The sequence below is a fragment of the Pelodiscus sinensis genome, chromosome 3, assembly GCF_049634645.1.
Source record: "Pelodiscus sinensis isolate JC-2024 chromosome 3, ASM4963464v1, whole genome shotgun sequence".
Taxonomy (NCBI): Eukaryota; Metazoa; Chordata; order Testudines; family Trionychidae; genus Pelodiscus; species Pelodiscus sinensis.
The window spans coordinates 105,977,998-105,993,886 of record NC_134713.1 but is presented as its reverse complement, the minus strand read 5'-3'; the positions used below and the strand labels follow the sequence as shown (position 1 = coordinate 105,993,886).

Genomic DNA, 15,889 nt, shown 5'->3' with positions numbered 1-15,889 from the left:
AAACAAACTTGTTAGTTGAACTCAACAAAGATGGGGTGCCAAAACCAAAACCAAAACCATCTGCAGGACTCTCTAGCTTAAAATGCAGAGAGAAATGCTCTGTTTGCAGTTCATGGAAAACTTCTTATGCACCTCAAATACAGGCAGTCCCCGACTTACGTCGGATCCGCAGTTACGAACGGGGCTGCCCCAGAGTACACGGACTGCGGGACCTCGCGGTCCTGCCGCCCGTGTACTCTGGGGCTTTGCTCTGCGTCTCCCTGGTCTGCAGACCAGGAAGACGCAGAGCAAAGCCGCGGAGGGGCTCGGGCAGCGGGTCAGCCCCGCTGCCCGAGCCCCCCCCGCGCGGCTTTACAAAGCCGCGGGGGGGTGCTCGGGCAGCGAGGCAGCCCAGGCGCGCCTGGACTGCTCCGCTGCCGGCTTCCCCGCGCTTTGCAAAGCCGCGGGGGGGGGGGGGGGGGATGATCGGGCAGCGAGGCACCCCAGGCGCACCTGGGCTGCTCCGCCGCCGGCTTCCCCGTGCTTTGCAAAGCCGCGGGGGGGCTCGGGCAGCAAGGCACCCTAGGCGCGCCTGGACTGCTCCACTGCCGGCTTCCCCGAGGCTTTGCAAAGTCGCAGGGGAAGCCGGCAGCGGGACAGCCCAGACGCCCCGCGGCTGTCCCGCTGCTGGCGTCCTCAGAGGCTTTGCTCCCCGTCTCCCTGGTCTGCTGGTCTCCAGCAGACCAGGGAGATGGGGAACAAAGCCGCGGAGGACCCAGGCGGTGGGACCGCGGTGCATCTCGGTCCACCGCCCGTGTCTTCGTGGTCTGCTGGGGTGGGGGGGGCGCAGCTAGTACGCCCCCCCCCCAGCAGACTAGGCTTTTCTCCGGACGCCTGTGGCAGAGCAGCTGGGGTGCTGCCGGTTGGTACCGCAGCGCCGCTCTGGGCGCTACTGGTCCAACCCAGCAGCACCCCAGCTGCTCTGGTCCTGATTCAGCCGCTGCTGGTCAGTTTCAGCAGCGGCTGAATCAGGACGCCTGGGGCAGAGCAGATGGGGTGCTGCTGGGTTGGTCCAGAAGTGCCAAGGAGCAGCGCTACTGGAGCAACCCAGCAGCACCCCAGCTGCTCTGTCCCAGGCGTCCTGATTTAGCCGCTGCTGAAACTGACCAGCGCTGACTACAGGAAGCCCAAGGCAGAGTTGCTCTGCCCCGGGCTTCCTGGAATCAGCTGCTGATCAGTTTCAGCAGCAGCTGACTTGGGGACGCTTGGGGTTCTTAAGTTGATTCTGTATGTAAGTCAGAACTGGAGGTCAGTTTCAGCAGCGGCTGAATCTGGACGCCAGTTCCGACTTACATACAGATTCAACTTAAGAACAAACCTACAGTCCCTATCTTGTACGTAACCCGGGGACTGCCTGTACACACAATTTTTGAATTTTATTACTACTGAATTTTGCACAATACACAAATCTAGTCAGCACAACGTGACAGACCCACAATATAAAACTGATCTGGAGAAAATAAAATTGGGACAGAGAAAACAAAGAGAAAAGAGCTCCAAGCACTAGGAGCTTCAGTTCTGTTGCACACTTCAAGAAAGATTTTAGCTGGCGTGTAAAGTCTCATAGTTATTAACAATACAGGTCTTCCTCAGGGAGGGAATTCTAAAGGGAGTTGTGGCATTTGGAAACTCTTCAGAAAATTTGGTTCTTGCAGATCTCTGGTTAGCAGTGTTACATAATAAGCTAATCATATACCAGAATTATTTTTATTACTAGTTTTCTCTGTGTTGTGATATCAAAAGTCCCTGCCCAGGAACCATGACACTACATGCTGTACAGATGCACAGGAAGACAGTCTATAGCCTGTTGAGCTTCTGACTTAACTGAACATTTTAAAAGTCTATGAGGAGATAAAACTCTGTGGTTCCATTTCCATCTTTGTTTCTAACTTGCTGAGTAACATTTCACCAATGGCTCAATTTCTAGAAGTGTTTGGAACCCACGGCTCTCACCATATTCAACAGGTGCTAAGCACCTTTGAAAATCAGACCACTAAAATGTTCTGAGTAGAATCCTGGCCCTACTGAAGTCCAGGGCAGTTTTGCTAATCATCAGTGAAACACTAAAGCAATAGAGAGATTAAAAACTACCCAACAGATCTCAAAAAGTAGACATCAATGGGAAATCATCCCCAAATGTAGATGTTACTAGTGGGTACATCAAGGATGGGTACGAGGCTAGATGCTATTAATAAAACCTAAAATATATTAACATTTAATAAATACGAAATTTGTGGATTTGTGACAAAAGATCAGAGAAGTCATAGTGATCTTGATTGTTTGGTAACTTGGGCCCATGCAACTAAATGCATTTTAACTCAGCCAAACAAATATAAGGTATCTCTCTTGATATGAAGAACACTAGTACTGGTAAGCAACGATTCTGAAAAGGGCTTAGGAGTCACAGTGAAGAAGCTACTCAACATGAGCCCTAAGTGTGATGTTGTGGCCCAAAGGGCTAATTGCAATCCTTGGATATATGAACAGGAGAGTAGAAAGTAGAAGTGGGGAGGCGATATACCCTATTTCCATGGCAGGAGTAGGCAATAAGCAGCCCAGATGGGACGCCAGATGCTTTTGTGGAAGAAAACAAGCCTTCACTCTGCGTTTGTAAACAAGCAGCCAGAGGCAGTTTTATTTCGTTCAATTGTACGGGAAGCCTGATTCGGACAGGGGGATGGGAGCGGGGGTGGGGGGTGGGGGGAAAGGAGGGTGGAGGTCCCCCCCCTTAGGCAGATCTTTGAATACAAGCAGATATAAAGCAGTATATATACTTTCCCATTACATCAACAGCTAACAGACATCTCTTAGTTCCTCACAAATGCTACCTTATCTCAAGGTCCTTCTGGAGTCAGCATTCCATCCTTATCTCCAAGAGCGAGGCCACAGGCGAAGGCAGCGTCTTATTACAGCTCTTGCGTTGTCAAGAGTCAGAATTAGCCTGACTCTTGCTCTCTTGCTAACAAGTCTAAGATGGCTGCATACAAATCCCCTTATTCCCTTTTTCCTGCCTCTACACTTTATTGAAATGAGCATCCGCAGGTACAGCTGCTTACAGCTCACTTTGCCTGGGAACAGTGAACTAACAAAAACAGGAGCTGTGAGTGGCCGTAGCTATGGATGTGCATGTAACTAAAGTGCCTGGTGAATCAAATCCAGCCCATGGGCTGCTTATTGCTCATCCCTGCTCTATGGCATTAGAGAGACAGATAGTGGAATACTGCAGGCAGTTCTGGCATCCCCATTTTAAGAAGCATGTTGTAAAATTGAAGAGAGTGCAGAAGATAGCCACAAAAATGATTTGTGGGCCGAAGAAAATGCCTTCTAGCAACACACTTGATGTGTTCAATTTGTTCAGCTTATAAAAAAGAAGATTGAAAAACAGCTTGATTTCAGTCTGTCAGTACCTTCACAGGAAGAACAGAATTGGGGGAAGGGAGGGCTGGCCTGACAGGCAGGTGAGTGGGTGACCATCCAGGTTATTGTTGCTCCTTTCCACAGCCAGCTCAAGACCCCTTAACTCCCAAGCTGCTAGTCCTGGAGGGGCTGAGGAAGCACAGGACTTCCACTTCCTCTGCATGGGCTGCACTTGAGGCTGGGTTAGGCCCACCTTTGGGAACCTCTTCTGGCTGCAGGCAGTGTTGCAGCTGCTGGCTGGGTGTCCATCTCTGAAGGCAGCTCTCCTGTAAGCAGCAGTGCAGGACTGAGTGTGGTATGGCACAGTATGATACTGCTAACCATACCTCTGTGCTGCTACTGATGGTGGTGCTGCTTTCAGGACTGGTTACCATAATTTAGCAAATATACCCCGCACCCGAATATACCACGCATTTTTTCTATTTGAGTAAAAAAAAAAAAAAAACCTTGTATACCCTGCACACGAATATAACCTGAGGGGTATACAAGACTTTTCTGTGCCAGGGGTATAATTACGGTGCGGGGGGGATTAGCCACTCACTGCCCCAGGTTCCAGCGCAGCCGCCAACCTCCAGGCAGGGGAGCGTTCATCCCACAGGTTCCTCTGCAGATGCAGAAAGGGGTGGGGGAGGAGGACTCACTAGCCTCCGGGCGGGGGAGCACTCACCACCCAGTTCCTGAGCAGCCCCCCACCCCTTTCTGCGGCTGTGCAGGAACCGGGGGGGGGGGAGGAGGGGGAGCGCTTCCCTGCCCAGAGGCTGGAGGCTGCGCAGCCACAGGAAGAGACGGAGAGCTTACCACCTGGTAAGTAAAAAAAATTCTGTATACCCCGCGGGGGGTGAGGGGGAGCAGGGTTTGTAAAAACGAATATAACTCGCGGGTTATATTTGCTAAATTACGTTACCCAGTTAACAGTTGTCCAGTTCTGAAGGCAGCAGCACAGAAGTGAGCATGGCAATCATGGAACCCCTCCCCACTAGCTTTGTGACACCCCCATAATCATATTTTGGGCTGGGACTCCCATGGTGTCAGTCCTGTGAAATTTCACTTTTAAATAACCATGACATTTACAAATTTTAAAATCAAGTGACCATGAAATTGATCAACCTGAACTGTGAATTTGGTTTGGCCCAAATGATGTGATTTGCATCTCTATAGCTTAACACCTGCTTAAACCCAGTGTTTTGTCTATTCTTGCTTGGGTTTTGCATGGCACAACTTGTGAAGCAGCAGCATGCAATTTCAGAGGGTTTGCATCCAGAAGATACGTACGTGTTACAGAGGAATCAGACCTCCCTCCACAGCTCCTGAGCACTCAGAGCATTCATCTTGGCCCCTGCCCTTAAGAGCCATTATGCAGCCTTTAACATTTGCAAATGATGGTAACAAGATGAGAGATGCTAACAAGAAAATTGTCAGTTTGAATACACACAAAGGGTGACATTCCCCCCATGCAGGACAGAGGGTCCATGCTAGGCTTTTCAGCTATGCTATGGACAACAGAGAAAAAACGTCTTTTAAAAAAAAAATAAACCTCTACTACTAAAACTGAATAACTGCCCAAATGTGAAATGGAAAGGGCATTGACCTCTTTAAAGTATTCTCCATCTTACAGTCAGGTCCAAGATTCCTTAGATTATACCCTGTCTCTACTAGTATTAAGCTGTAGCCACAACCATTTAAAATTTGCCACTAAATCTTCATGGGATGAACTAAGAAAGGAAACATTTAGGCTGAGTATCAGGAAAAAGTTTCTGACTACAGGATCTATTAGCTTGTGGAATAATAACCTAAGGAAAGTTGTGGAAATACCTCTACCAAGAACCTTAAAACTTAGTACAAAACATTAGTAAGTGTGTAATGGAGTTCAATGTACTTTCAGAGAAATGGGGTTAAACCAACACTTCTGAGGAACAGACAGCAAAATCTCACAGTTGTGAGGATCTAGGAACCGCCCAGGATGAAGATGGAAGAAGCAAAATGAACGCCTGGCCAAATATTCAAGCAATCTAGACTTTCTTGTGCTCAGAAAGTCTCTACCTCTAACTGTGCCTTCACCCTCTCTGAGATCGCCTCAAAACATCTCAATGCAAAACTTCCCTTCCCAAGTTTTCCTTCTCTAGCAGTCCAAACTCTCTATGCAGTTCTCTGACAGCTGCTTCTTTTGTCAGCACACAGGTGACTTCTCCGGTCCTTACTGGTGAAGGAACTGGAGCTCTTACCCTTTCCTCTCCTCTCTCTCTCTGAAGAGAGACCCATACCAACAGTTCTTGCTGCTTCCCCAGTTTCCCTAACATTGATAAAAGAGAAATCTTTTATGTCTTTGCCCCCATTTCCAAAATCATTGCTGCAAGGCCTACAACTCCCAACTGTCCTGGGAACTATGCCCAGACTTCCACTCAGTTTGGGCTGGAACTAGGGAGTGTTGAGCCTGGAGTGTATGTTATTTTGCCTCAGTGCCCTGTTACATATATTGTTGGAAATATAGAAATAAATCTGCTTTGGAAATTGCGGTCAGAATCCCTTCCTCCTAGGAAAATTCAAAAAACAATCTTCCTAGATCTCCCTCCTAGATCCTCTACTGAGAGCCCCCTCCCACCAATTTTCTCCTGGACTCAGTTTGGACCGTTATTTTTTAAAAGCTTCCTTCCATTTACCTTGCTGTCAAAAGAAAGTAAGTACAAAACACTTTGTCGATGGACAAAATTCCTGCTATTCAGATGAAGCATGTGCTGGCAACAAGTAAATCACATCAACAGAAATTTGATTTGAATATTAGTATTTTTTTTAATAAAAGGTTTGCCTAAAACTACAAATACATTTCAACTAATCTTAAGGACAGAGGAAATAGTTCAGAGAACTCCTGAATGTGATTTAGGTTTCTAAGGAATTCAGTTATCATGTATACTGATGGAAATGTTTTAACCAAAGAAAGGACTGTCCTGATCAGTCCCTGCTGTCAGTGTCCCACTCTGCCTGCCTAGCTCGCTGTCCTGACCAGGTCCCACTGTCAGCGGGCTGCCTTGGGCCCTGCAAACTCTTTGGATGGGCCCGCAGCAAACACTTATTCAGATGAACAATTTTAGACATGGGAGTATCGCAATTAAGATTTTTTTTAGCCTTTCAGGTCACCTTTTAAATTTTCCATGAGCAGATTAAAGTCAATTGCCACAAAAATTACACATGAACTTCTCAGTACTTGTAACCTGATATTGTAATGCCTTGATCTTACAAAAACTACTCTTCCACATTAATTACCCAGATAACTAGGAGTATGCAAAACCCTGGGCTTTGAATTAACAATCTGTGGATCCTGTGGTAGTTACTGGGACAGATGACTCCAATCTTAAAAGGGGTACTGAAAGACAAAAAAGAAAAATGAGTTGTGTCCCAATTTAAATACTCTCATGAAATGAGCTGTGAAAGCTTTCAGGAGAGAAAACCACTTTCTGCAAGAACATTCCTCGGAATATCTTTTCAAATTGTAAAAAAGAATTTGCATTAATTGTGCTCACATTCCTTTGTCCAATTTCTGCTAACTTTCAAGAGATGACTGTGCACCCCCAAGCCATGCAGTGATGGAGCACTCTTGGCATTCTGTAAAAGAAACATGCTCTCTTGCTCATGCAGTTCAGGTTGGAAAATTAGCTAATACCACAAAAAAATCATTCACATAAAGGGTTCAAGTTTGCAAGGTACGGCACACTCTGGACTTGATCCAACAAAATACACTGTTCTAAAAGTGCAAAGTTCAATGCATTCTTAAATGCTATGCTGGATTGAGGCCAAGGTGCTCAGAATTTTGCAGGATCACATTCCTTCCACATTTTTTATACTGGTTCAACTTTTATTGAACAAGTTACTTAAATTGCATGATGGGTATTGTCTACAACTCTATTCTCAGAGATTCCAAGTGTCGATTGGTATGTAGTGGTGGTTGTTTTCTTTCTCTAGATTCTGGGACTAAACCATTCAATTTTACTTTATTTCAGTATATTTTTTAAAAAGTTAGAATATTTTGCACTGCATGTGCAACAGAATGAACCAACTGGGACATTTTAACCAGAGAGATATTTGTCAAGAGGTCAGGAATCTCCCTCAATCTGTATGCAGAGCTCCTGATGCAATCAAGGAGTACAGATAAATTGTCCTATTGGGATTATACTCTACCACACAACCAATTAAAAAAAAGATTTAGCATTTTTTGGCTTTGTTAAATCTCTGGGAATATTCCAAGCTAAAATGCATGTTCTAGATTTATTTTAATTACAGGCAGTCCCCGGGTTATGTACAAGATAGGGACTGTAGGTTTGTTCTTAAGTTGAATCTGTATGTAAGTCGGAACTGGCGTCCAGATTCAGACACTGCTGAAACTGACCGCCAGTTCTGACTTACATACAGAATCAACTTAAGAACCCCAGGCGTCCCCAAGTCAGCTGCTGCTGAAACTGATCAGCAGCTGATTCCAGGAAGCCCGGGGCAGAGCAACTCTGCCTGGGGCTTCCTGTAGTCAGCGCTGGTCAGTTTCAGCAGAGGCTGACTTGGGGACGCCTGGGGCAGAGCAGCTGGGGTGCTACTGGACCAACCCAGCAGCACCCCATCTGCTCTGCCCCAGACGTCCTGATTCAGCCGCTGCTGAAACTGACCAGCAGCGGCTGAATCAGGACCTGGGGCAGAGCAGCTGGGGTGCTGCCGGGTTGGTCCAGTAGTGCCCACGGGCGCTGCAGGACCAATCGGCAGCGCCCCAGCTGCTCTGCCCCAGAGTCCAAAACAAAAGCCTGGTCTGCTGGGGGGGGGGGAGCACACTAGCTGCGCCCCGCCCCCCCAGCAGACCAGGGACACGGGGAGCAGAGCCGCAGCGGCAGCGGGGTGCCGCGCCTCTGAGGCTTTGCTCTGGCAAAGCCTCTGAGGCGCGGGACCCCCCGTGGCTGCGGCTTCAGTCAGGGTGCCTGTGGTCTGCTGGGGACCGTCCCCAGCAGACCACAGGCACCCGGACTGAAGCCGCAGCCGCGGGGGGTCCCGCGCCTCTGAGGCTTTGCCAGAGCAAAGCCTCAGAGGCGCGGGGAACCGCCGCTGCTGCCGCTTTGACTGAAGCGGCAGCAGCGGCGGTTCCCCGCGCCTCTGAGGCTTTGCTCTGGCAAAGCCTCAGAGGCGCGGGACCCCCCCGCGGCTGCAGCTTCAGTCCGGGTGCCTGTGGTCTGCTGGGGACCGTCCCCAGCAGACCACAGGCACCGGGTCTCATGCGGCAGCAGCGGGGGTTCCCGCGCTTCTGAGGCTTTGCTCTGGCAAAGCCTCAGAAGCGCGGGAACCTGCCCGCTGCTGCCGCTTGGGTCCCGGTGCCTGTGGTCTGCTGGGGACGGTCCCCAGCAGACCACAGGCACCAGCACCCAAGTGGCAGCAGCAGCGGTTCCTGCGCTTCCGAGGCTTTGCTCTGGCAAAGCCTCAGAAGCGCAGGAACCCGCCCGGTGCCCCTGGTCTGCTGGAGACGGTCTCCAGCAGACCAGGGGCACCGGAGCAGCTTACGAACGGGGCTTTCTCGCCCCGACTTCCGGGGCGAGAAAGCTCCGTTCGTAAGTGCGGATCCGACATAAGTCGGATCCGCGTAAGTCGGGGACTGCCTGTACAGAAAAAATAAACTTGTGAATCTATTCAAAATAAAACATTCATGAGAGTTAATACTACAGCTACTGTCATATGAAATTGATCTAAGATTTAAATTACACTGCACAGAATTGGCAGCAACTTAGACTCACCCAAGATCTTTTACTTTGTCAGTTATTACCCTATTAATGCAGAGACTACTAAACTATGCTTGAAGGGAGGGTAGTCAAGTTTGTGACAGAGGAAAAAAAAGAAGGGAGAAGATAGAGAAGGAGAAAACAGGGCAAAAGAAAGAAATGAGAGAAAGGCAAGAGATTTAATTGAATCAAAAGGGAAGAGAAAAGTGAAAGAAAAAACAGGCTTAAGGAATAAAAGGAGTCTAATGAAAATGTAATAAATTAAAAATACAAAATAAAAGTTATGGTTAGGGAATAAAGGAAAACTGTACAATAAACATAATTTTTGAGAGGATGAAGACAAGACACAGTAAAAACAGCAAAATAAATCAATATAAAAAAGGACTATATGAAATAGGGGAGAAAAGATGATAATGCATTTTTATTATAATGAAGTTTGCTGCCAACATTTGTTATATGAATAACATCTGCTATGAATTCTCTAAACCCTAATGTTATTTTGAGACTGTAGGGTACATTTTTAAATGGTTGGGGCTTTAAGTTATGCAACTATAATTAACATCATGGGGTTTGTGACTCAAACTTAAAACCTTGCAAACCACTTTGAAAATTTATCTCATTTTATATCCATACATGGATGTTTGTGTCTAAGCACACATGTATATACATGCACACGTGTGTGTTCTCTCTCTCTCTCTCGATTACATATGATTTTAAAATGTCACCTGAATCACAGTGGGCTGTTTACTAAAGTTACCAGTCAGGGTGGAAAAACTCTGTGCTGCCTCAATTCCATCCCCACACTCCAATTTAAAAACAAGTGCTTGGTAGTTTTTGTGTACTTATGCATCTCTTCCAGTCAGGGGCAACTGGTAATGGAGAGGAGGGATATGGGGGAGGAGAACAGGCCAGGACAACCTCCCTCTGCTCTAAGCTCCACCCAGTCCCACCCTCGTTCTGTCCCCGCTCCACCTTTTCCCCCAACCCCCTCCTCCAAGCAATGCTGCCTGGGGGACTAGCGGGTCTAAGGATCCAGTGCCAGCAGCGAGGGTCAGGTCCTCTCACTGTTAGCAGCAGCAGCAGGGAAGCAGAACAAAATGGCCCCAGCTCGCACTGTTCCTGTGTTTGCAACGCTCTGCCGGTGAGTGTGGGGTGGGCCTGCCCCCACCCCTAAGTGATGTTCCCCGGCAAGCAGAGTGAGCTGTGTTTCTCCGTTTCCCTCATTGCTGCTGGTGAGTGCAGCAGGAGACCCCCTGTTGGGAGTGCCAGGCCCTCCTGCTAGTCCCTTCAGACATCCAGGGACTGTGGCCCTGCAGGGTGCTAGCTGGCCCGTTGCCCCTCCCACCCATGGAATTTGCGGCGGGAGGAGCGTGTGCCCCTGTATCCTTTCTATTTTCCACTTTTTCCCACAGCTCCAAACTCTCTCTTTTGACTTACTCTATTCATGTCTCATCTAGTCCTCTCAAAGGACTAGGTGAGACTTAGAAGCTTTACCACTGTCCAAGTGAAAAGCCATCATGGGAAAGAACAGGGAGGTGCTGGCTGTCCTACTGGAGTGCTGCTCCTAGAATTTGTTTGACATCTCCATCTTTTGTATTCTCTCTCCAGCTAGTAAGTATCTGATAAATGTGAAGCCCAGGCTCAGGACCATTGCCTGCTGGAAGGGAGAAGCTGTATTTCTCTGTTTCCCTCCTCCTATTCTAAAGCTGCACTAAGTGCAGGTGCTTCTAATACTGTACTCATCCCTTCTGGTTCCCAAAACCAAATCTGGGTTTTGCTGGAGATAAATTTCACACACACGAAAAGCAAAGTATCACAGAAAGCAAACAGTTTGTAACTGAACGTAAGCAGTCAAAGATTGAGATGATAATGACAAAAAGTGAGAGCCTACAGGTTGAAACACTCTACTTCAGCACCCTTAAGACCTGACCAGTGCTAAACCAAAACATTTGCCGAACCACAGGAGGTCAATATTGTCTAGCTGCATTACCAACACTTCCAGGCTGTGTCTACACTGGGCCATTTATTCTGGAAAAGCAGCCGCTTTTCTGGAATAATCTGCGAGCTGTCTACACTGGCCCCTTGAATTTCCGGAAAAGCACTGATGATCTACTGTAAAATTGTCAGTGTTTTTCCGGAAAAACTATGCTGCTCCCGCTTGGGCAAAAGTCCTTTTTCCAGAAAACTGTTCCGGAAAAGGGCCAGTGTAGACAGCCCAGTAGTCTTTTCCGGAAAAAAGCCCCGATTGCAAAAATGACGATCGGGGCTTTTTTCCGGAAAAGCGCATCTACACTGGCCACGGATGCTTTTCCGGAAAAAGGGCTTTTCCGGAAAAGCATTCTGCCAATGTAGACGCTCTTTTTCTGGAAATACTTATAACGGAAAACTGTTCTGTTTTAAGCATTTCCGGAAAAGGGTGCCAGTGTAGACATAGCCCCACTGTTTACTGGGCTCTCAGAAGACATTTACAGGTAAATCAGAGCTAAATAACAGCCCAGAACACAGAGCCAGGACTGGTGGCTGTGAACACTTTATGAGATCATGGGAAACTTGGCCACACTTATTATAAATGGACATTGTTAACTAAAATCATGCCGAACTACAGATGTTGCTGGACCAGAGTGTGCTGGACAAGAGAGGTTCAACCTGTAACAGATTTCTTTAGTTTTCCCTAAGTTAGAGCACAACAATGAACCAAAAACTCCAAAATCAGTGACTGACCCATTCTTCTGCTGGAAAAGTTTTAAATATAGCTAGATTGAATGACTTAACAAAAGCCCTGCTAAAAACAATAGCCACTGTAATACAAGGTAAAGAAACGTAAGGCGGATTTGCCAGCACTAACAAGCACTTGCTGCCAAACCAAAGGCAAAAAAACTCTAATCTACTCTATCAAAATCCAAATCTGCAATTCACCACCAGTGCATTAGTAGAAGAGTTGAGGAAAAGCACCTCAGACTTGCTTGCACTACTGCTTCAACTAATTCCAGAGAACTGGTGATGAATTATGACTCCAACATTTGCTGGTGTATGTGTAGCCAGAGCAAAAGGCCAATACCCTACATAGTAACAAGAGCAGCAACTTTGATGAAAGACACACTAATTGTACCATCCTGTGATACAAGGCATATTACTTAAAAATTACCCCACTTTGAAAAATGTAATAAAGGGAATCACTCTATACAGGTATGCAATTACGATACATGCAGATTACTGACACAATAGTTGACAGGGGAAACATTTTATGAATCTAAACATTTTATTGATACAGTGAGTTGATTAGAAGGAAGCCAGAATAGATTAATCGGGGAAGCATAGGGAGATATGAACGATTATGGTGAGACAAAGTGTGAGTGAGAGCATATATGCATGTGCAGAACTGAAATGGATCATGCAGGAAACAGATTGTGAGGTTATGTAGAACAGATAATGGATCCTGTCCAAGACAACTGCAGCCTGGCTTTGCCTGTACCCAGCTCATTTTACCCAATGATCTGTGGATGACCAACCTCCTGCCTCTCCACTGCAGGACTCCTTCCTTTGCCCCCTCCATGCAAAAAGACAAGATGCAGAAGTACAGATGAGAGCTGTTCTCTATTCCCTGCTGTTCCTGAGGCAATAGTTTGAGTAAGGAGTCTGGCTTAAAAGAAACTGAAGAGAAGTAGTGACCTGGGGCAGAGATTGCAGCAGAGGGTGTAAGAACCACTCAGAATAATGCCAGCTCCAGAGAGAGAAAGGAAAATGTGCAGTTCACCAGCATGCTTTTTACTTGTGCACTTGGAAAGGATATTGGCAACATGAGGAAACCGCTGCACAATGAAGATTTCTTATTTCCCTGCCCCACCTCCACTTAATTTTTCCTTCCTCCACTACTAACCTATTCTCCCCCCTGAGTACACGGCACTTCAGTAGCTTACACGCCTTTGGAAGTCTTCTGGCTATTTGGGAAGACCCATCTATGTCAGAGAGCAGGTGTGAGGATCTTTTAGAATCATACACTCCCTGCTGAAATCAGATTGCATGGAAGTGCAAGAAGAAATTGTCCGCATCCTCCCTTCAAATAAAGTGAATGACTTGCAAACAACAGGTGTACTTTAATTTCAATTTCCATGCTTGGTGTTTTGAAGATCCACCTCTAAATGCACATACCTTCTTGCCAGTAGGGATTGTAGTTTAGTATTTTCTTCTGGCCTATCTTCATGCTTACTCTTTTTTCCTCAGGCTGTATGTTAAAAATGTTTTGTGTGTGAACCCATCAGACCAAACACTGATATTTAGGGGTGATATAATTTAAGGGTGGGGACTCAAACTGAATGGTTATGTTATTCCAATTTGGTTTTACATAGTGGAGCTGGAATTCTGGAACTGGTTTGTTTGCATTTATCATTAAACATTTGTTATGTGAGCTGCTGATACTGCTACCAAAACAGCTGCTGCTGTTCCTGCTGGAATATCAGGAACTAGCTCAATGGGATTATTTTTTCCTCTGAAAAACTAGCTGACAAAGCAGGCTCAGAATTTCATGGCAAAATTAATATTGTTTGGCTTCACTGTTATTCCAGCTCCTTGGTTTAGCTGGAACATAACTTGTAGAAAGTCTTTGCAAAATTAGAGCAGAAACATACCGAGTCTCTCAAAGAGATGGGATCCTCAGGAGGCGTATTCACTGTGCTTGGCAGCTGGATTAGTACTTGGAACACAAACTTTATTCCTCCCTTAAACTTTTCACTTGTTCAGCATTCAAGCAGATTTTTGTTTTGAATAGTAATTCCAACTACTTGAGATCCAGAGAATCTACTACTATCGGGCTCTCCTCTGCTCATTTCTTGAACTACGTAAAACAAATCACATCCTTCTTTAGCCTGCAGTGAATTTTCTGCCACAGGAAACCTATTTTTTAAACACCCTTCTCCTCTTTTTGTGAAGACTGCTGAACTGTAATAACCCTTATTTGTATTCTCCTAGTGTCCAAAGGACTCGTTCAGCAAGCTGGCGTACAAAGATATAGGTCTTGATCCTGCACCGGTTTCTTTGTTTGTAGACTCTTGGCCACGCGGAATCCCTTTGAAGTCTATGGGGTTTGTTAGTAGCTCAACCTACATGCAACACAGAGTGGGCTCTAGCCAGGCCATGTAAGAGACAGTTTACTAATATAAGGAACAATATAGCCCAAACTTTGTGTAGGGCTGCTTGTTATTCCAACTAATAAGAGGATTTGGCAGCAGTATAAACCATGAATAAGATGTTTAAATGATTGCTGATTATACCAAGAACTATGGTTTCATTCTAAAGTCCTAGTAGGTGATGGATCACTGTGAAATGTAGACTCACAATTTAATGATTCCCTCCCCGACTGTTCCAAAATCTTAAAAAACAAGAACAAATAATAAAACAAAAAACAAAGTTTCATCCTTTACTTTTCCAAATGTTTCCCACTTCTGAATGTGACTAGGAGAGCATCTTAAGATTTCTCTGATTCTCCTAAAATACTGGGAGACTATAGAGAACTAAGAATACTGAAAAATAGTAATACTATAAAAATCTGTATCTATGCTTGTCCCATGTAACAAACACAAACAAATAAAAGGGAACATAGTAGCAATAATTCAATTATGTGTAATACTGTACGAACTGCTTTAGAGAGGACTCCGCAGGAGAGAAATGGCATCCATTGTTATCCAATGTATTTTAATTTCTTGATAACTCTGTTTCTTTATAACTGATAGTATATGAAATTTAATTTTTGAAATACAGTAGTAGACATTTATTTTTTATTTATAAAGACTTTGAGAAGTAGGGAGCAGTTGATACAAAACTTGATTAATAAAGTATTAAAGAAGGATAATATAGTTAATGCAAATCTACACAGATTTATGGAAAACAGAGCCTGTCTTACTTGGTTCCTTTTATGGATAAGACTACAGGTTTGATTGACAGAGGGAAACAGTGTTGTTGTAACATGCTTTGCTTTTGTAAAGTGTTTGACTTGGTGCAAAATGACACATGACAAACTATTGGTCTAGTTTTTTTTATTAAAAACTAGACCAATATAAAATTACATGGCACTCATTAAATGGATTAAATTGGTTAGGTGACAGGTTTCAAACTGTACTTGTAAGTAGGGAATAATCATCAACCAGGTATGTTTCCAGTGAGGTCCAAAGGGATTGGTTCTTTGCCCTATACTATTTAACGTTCTTATTATAGACATAGAAGAAAACCTAAAATCATCACTGATAAAGTTGGCAGATAACACACAAGAATTGGGGCAGTGGTAAATAATGAAGAGGACAGGTCACTGATTCAGAAAAGTCTGCATTCCTTAGTACATTTTAAAATACATATTTTAAAATGGGTAAATGTAAATGTAAATCCCTAGGATACAAATATAATCCATAATTACCAAATGGGGAAATCCATTCTGGGAAGCAGTGACTCTGAAAAAGATATGGGGCCAATCAGCTGAACATGAACTCCTTGTTTGACCCTCTGGCCAAAGGAGCTAGTGCACTTCTGGGATGCATAAATAGGTGAATCTTGAGTTGGAGTAGAGAGGTTATTTTACCTCTGTATTTGACACTGGGTGCGACTGCTGCTGGAACAGTGTGTCCTGTTCCGGTGCCCACAATTGAAGAAGGATATTGACAAATTGGAGAAGGTTCAAAGAGAGCCATGAGAATAATAAAAGGGTTAGA

General features: G+C 45.4%; 1 protein-coding gene across 4 annotated transcripts in view; it reads right to left on the bottom strand.

The window, feature by feature from the left end:
- Positions 1-15,889, bottom strand: part of UST (uronyl 2-sulfotransferase) — a 233,848-nt gene that overhangs the window by 13,928 nt on the left and 204,031 nt on the right. The gene's annotated exons all lie outside the window — the stretch shown is intronic.